This window comes from Vombatus ursinus, unplaced genomic scaffold (genome assembly GCF_900497805.2).
Source record: "Vombatus ursinus unplaced genomic scaffold, bare-nosed wombat genome assembly UNPS02014945.1, whole genome shotgun sequence".
NCBI lineage: Eukaryota > Metazoa > Chordata > Mammalia > Diprotodontia > Vombatidae > Vombatus > Vombatus ursinus.
Genome location: NW_020954723.1, coordinates 8,022,720 through 8,028,375, shown reverse-complemented (window position 1 = coordinate 8,028,375; position 5,656 = coordinate 8,022,720). Strand labels below are relative to the sequence as shown.

At 38.6% G+C, this 5,656-nt stretch overlaps 1 pseudogene; it reads right to left on the bottom strand.

The window, feature by feature from the left end:
- Positions 1-4,963: 4,963 nt before the first annotated feature.
- LOC114030210 lies at positions 4,964-5,064 on the bottom strand (annotated as a pseudogene).
- Between the last annotated feature and the right edge of the window lie 592 nt (positions 5,065-5,656).

Genomic DNA, 5,656 nt, shown 5'->3' with positions numbered 1-5,656 from the left:
CACACACACACACACACACACACACACACACACACACACACACACACCTTTGCCTGGAAGCTCCTATAATCTATGATACCAAGTTATCTTCTCAGTGTTATACAAGCACCACAGGGTGTGACTAAGTCCATCAACAATCCAAACACACTTCCTATCACACCTGTTGAAAGGTCTTGATTGAACAGAGATATACAGGCCTTGTTCATACCTACCGGACAGACAAGATGCATTCTCACTTCATAAAAGTATTGCCATTTCCTCTAAATGGAATGGGGATAATTTGATTGTTTGACTCAGACCACCTCAACCCTTACATTGAGACTATTAAATCATTGCAAAATTGTCTGAACATAATCTGTCTTCTTTTGTTCCTTTTCAATTCTGGGCCCAACTCATTGTCCATCTGTAATATCTGTCAAGATAGAAATATTCATGGACTAACTCAATTCACTTAAACACCCAGCTTCATGTCATAGTCTAGAAAAAGAACATTCCTTATCTATTTGGTTTTTCCTCTATGTATTGTCATACCAATTTATTATGTTCTGAGACTTGATTCAAGTAACACATTACTATATGGAAATGGGAACCTGTGAAAGACCACCATTTACAAGGAATCCCCCTTCTATTTGAATTTTACAAAGAATAACCTTCATGACAGAAGCAAATGCCTTTAGTAAGTATTCATCCCCCTACTTTATGCTTCCCTTGGTATTGACAGAAGATGCTTGAATGCAATTGGCTCTGTGATTGATTCTATCAAATACCTAGCAGAAGTTGAAGAGGTAGAAAAATTCTATGGAGAACTCTGGGCAGCTGAGTGACACAGTGGATAGAACGCCAGGCCTGAAGTCAGGAAGACTCATCTTCCTGAGTTCAAATCTCGCCTCAGATACTTACTAGATGTGTGACTCTGGGCAAGTCACTTAAACCTGTTTGCTTCAGTTTCCTCATCTGTAAAATGAGCTGGAGAAGAAAGTGGAACAACTAGCCCAGTATCTTTGCTGAGAAAACCCCAAATGGGGGCACAAACAGTAGAACATGACTGAACTGACTGAACAACAACAACATGGAGAACTCAACAAGAGCTTCTCAACAAAATTAACAAATATATGTTGATACTTACTAACTTCAATGCAAAGATGGATAGAGCAAAATTTATTAGAAAAGAAACAAGAAAAAAGAATTGTAGACATACTTAGAAATATATTGTTAATATGTTCATACAGAAGGAAGTCCAAAATGTTAGCTATGGCAAGCAGTGAATAAGATCAATGGAAGGAAGAGAGAAGAGAGGAGAGAGGAGAGGAGAAGCAAAGGGAAGGGAAGATAAGGGAGGGAAGGAAGGGAGGGGAGAGTGAAAAGAAAAAGAAAGTGACTGTTGTCTTAACAGAGATAGTAGCATATCATAGCACAGATAGAATTGGCTTTGAACCGAGGAAAATACGGATTTACATCCCACTTCTGACACACTGGCTCTGTGGCCATGGGTAAGTCATTTAACTTCTCAATGCTCATCTAGGCAACTTTCTAAGATTAGGGTTCTTAATCTGGAGTCTGTGAAATTGGGGGGGTTTAATATTTGATAACTGTATTTTAATATAATTGGCTTTTTTGTAATCCTATGTATTTTATTTCATACATTTAAAAGCATTATTCTGAGAAGGGGTCCATAGGTTTCATCAGGACACCAAAGGGATCCATGATGCAAAAAAGGATTAAGAACCCCTGCTCTAAGACTAAAATTTGCAGAATGGTGCTAACTTGCATTGGTAGAGGGAAGTTCCTCACCTGCAAGTACTGTATACCGGTGAAATAACAAGTCTGTTCTCTATATCTTTGTTGTTGTTTAGTCATTTCAGTTAAGGTTTGAAAGAGATAATGTATATAAAACTTTTTGCAAATCTTAAAGCCTTAAAGCATGATATAAACATCAGTGGTGGCAGTGGTAATGGTCATAGCAGAAGTAGGAGTGATTATTATTTTTATGGTTACTCCAAAGTGATCAGAGACAAAAAGACCTATATATACCCAAATATTCATAGCAATACTTCTAATGGAAGGGAAGGGGGAATTTAGTGAGAGTTCATCAATTGGGGAATGGCTGAATAAATTGTGGGATATGAATGTAATGCACCATCAGAAATGATAAATGTGAGCTGAGATAAGCGTATAAATTGTATAAACTGATTTTAAAAAGGACCAGGAATACAATAAACACAATGACAATAATAATGTAAATGAAAATAATACGAAGAAAAAGGATAGCTGAACTCATTGTAATTGTAATGGCCAAGCTTGGTGCTGAAAAATAGATGATGAAGCAATATTTCCTTTCTCTAGTACATTGGAAGATGACTGGTGTTAAAAGGTATCAACAAAACTTTTTTTTTTAAGGTTAAAAATCAGTGGAAGGTAAAACAAACCTATAGGAGGTTTGTTATGAGGTCCAAGAAAGCCAGGTTATCCCATTAACATTTAAAGATAAAGCTGGAAATACAATAAAAGAACCCTGCTGGCCTTTTCATAGCAACCATTTTTTGATCTATCATGGTGGAATAACCCACATCTGGATTCCCAAATCCCAATATTTTGTATTTTAAAAAAAAAAGTGGAAATGAGTTAACAGCACACATAAGTCCTTAACATTGTGGCTTACGTGAAATGGGAATGTGTGGACTTTAGTTTAGAGAAAATTCAGAGGTGATGTCTAAATCCTAGCTCCTAAAAAGCCAGCTTAGCTAGCATTTATATAGCACTTTGAGGTTTAAAAAGCATGTGTTTTTTCTTCATTTGATCCTCACAACAACCCTGTGAGGTAGTTGCTGTTTGGCACATGAGGATTGAAAGAGGATAAGTGACCTGACCAGGGTAACCCAGCTAGTAAACATGTTAGGCAGGATTTGAATTCAAGTCTTTCTGACTTGAGTCCAGGGCTCTATCTACTGCTGCACCTAATTGCTACTAAAAGAGAGAAAGAAACAAGGCCAGAATACACTGGGGGGCTGTTAAAATAATGCTGTGCTGGAGTACAGGCCATGTGTAGTAAACTCATTCCTCTACTGAGCAAAGATTTGGAACTTGATTTTTCCTCTAGCACTCTCTTAGCCCTTACTCTGCTGGTCCAGCTTCTGCTCCAGTATCCCAAGTCAGTTCTAGCATTTTCTGACCTCCAATCTGGCTGACCTTCTGACTTGACACCCTTCATTCTGTTTTCTCTTGGTTTTGCCTATGACTCACTACTTTTCAATTTCTACTAGAAGCTAGATTCCTTCCCCTTAAAGGTTAAAGAAACCTATCCCATGGAAGGCTAAAACTACTGGACGGTTACCCTTGATTTTCTGCCACCTACTAAGAGGATATGAAATGAGGTGGTGTTTAGGCATTTTGAAAGAAGTTGGAGCTTAATCAATAAGAAGTCAGTCATTAGGCATTTATTAAGCACCACAATGAGGGTGGAGTTGGGGAACCACCTGGATTGAATAGGTAAACTTCCTCCCTTCTCCTCCATCCCACCACCAATAAACAGAAGACTGGGAAGAACATTATACTGGTTTTAGAAATTTTTTTGTCGTTATCACAAAACGTGACTACAGTTTCAAAACAAAAAAACCATCTGACTTGGTTTCCAAGACCCTGACCTGGGACTATTCCCATCAGTTCTTAACCAGATCAATAAAGAAGCTTATTTTTACTTGAGAGAAAGGAGGAAAAATGAATCTGCCATCATAAGCCAGTCTGCTTTGATATTTTAGTACCTGCTGCCATCAGAGTCATTTCAAGAATCTGACAGGAAGGAGTCTTATTATTTTTAATTTAAAATGTCATCCAGTGACCAAAGAGATTCCTCTTTATTACACTTATAAATCATTCATACCGTCTTCATGACAAAGGGAAAATATACATTTTTCTAATTTTTATTTTATTATTCTAAAAAAACCTTTCCTTCCTCACAAAATAGGAAATGAGAATAATATTTTATGTTAATAGGAATAAAATGTTCCAAATGCACATGCTGTGTAGAGTTCCTATGAAATGATTCAGTGCAAACATTTTTTAACCAACAAAGGAAATGAAACACAAAAAGCCACATTAAAATAACATTGACGATTTCTGCTTTAACTAGGAATCTGAGAAGGGAGGATTACAGTGGGTGGAATGGGCCTACAGGAAGTAATGTAGTCAGTGGCTCTAATAGCATCAAGGGGCTGACTGAGCGACTCCCTCCAGGATTCATCCAACTTCCCCATTCTTTCTCTCTGCCAATAGTCCCAGGGAGGCATTTTTAGGGTGTTAATTATCCTCTGCAGCTTGATCTAAATGCCATCTGGACTAGGCTACCACTACTCCTAGCCTACACCCTGTGAACGAAGCACAGCCTTTGACCCTGCCATGCTCTCAGGTCTGCCCAATGGCCTTGGATTGGGAGTGGAGCAGCTACAGAGCAGTCTTACCTGTCTCAGAAAATCTCCTCTAGCCATGAGCACAAAAGCTCTGTAGCACTAAGGGATAGATATGGTGGAAGGAGCACTGCATCTGGTGTCAGAACACCCAAATTCCATCCAAGCTCTACCATCTGTACCATATGTGTAACCTTGGACAAGGTAAGTAATTTTTGGGCACCCCAGTTTTCTCATCTATAAAATGAGAGTATGAGCTCCATAATCTCTAAGGTGCTTTCTAGTTCCAAGTTCCTAGGACTGTACAGTTCCAAAGCACGTTGCGCAAAATATTTCATTTGATGCTTACAGCCACCCTGTAAGGTAATTACCGTTCTCCATTTTTACAGTTGGAATGCAATGGGACAGCTGAGGCTCCTCAGTGGTGTAGTACAGAGCTGTCAACCCAAATGGAAACTGATCCCTGAAGGCTGCATATTGACTTAAAAAGCCACAATTATCTATGTTACATTATATTTTATTTATTTTGTTAATGTCTCCCAATTACACTTTTTAAAATTTTTTAACATATGGATCACTTAATAAATTTGTTTGTCATCCTAGCACAGAGCCCATGTTAATCGTGGGTGTCGTTCCAACTTTAGTATGTGCTGCCAAAGAAAGCACTCCCAATTACATTTTAATCTGGTTCACTGCAGCAGAGCTTAACACCTCTGGGTAGTGAATGGAGAACCAGACTTGGAGTTAGGAAGGCCTGAGCTGAAATCCTGACTCAGATATACCTACTAGTCTGGTAACCCTGGGCAAATCACCTAACATCTTTGAGCCTCAATTTCTTCACCTGTAAAATGGAAATAATAATAGTACCTACCTCAGAGAATTGTTGCAAGGATTCAGTGAGACAGTATGTATAAAGCCCTTTGCAAACCTTAAAGTGCCATACAGATGTTAGTTATTATTCTTATTTTTCTTCTTCTTATTATTATTATACCCTTCCTATGTGTCCAGCATTGGGAATACAAGTAGACTCACATACTAATTAGAGAAGACAATATAGTATTGAAATGAAGAGGGAGGATGGGGAAGGATAAAGGAAGGAAGAAAAGAGAAGGGAAAGGAATGGGAAAGGGAAGGAAGGAAGGGAGAGAAGAAGGAAGGAAGGGAGGGAAGAAGGAAGGGAGAAAGGGAGGAAGGAAGGGAGGAAGGAAGGAAGAAAGAAAGAAAGGAAGGAAGGAAGGGAGGGAGGAAGGAAGGAA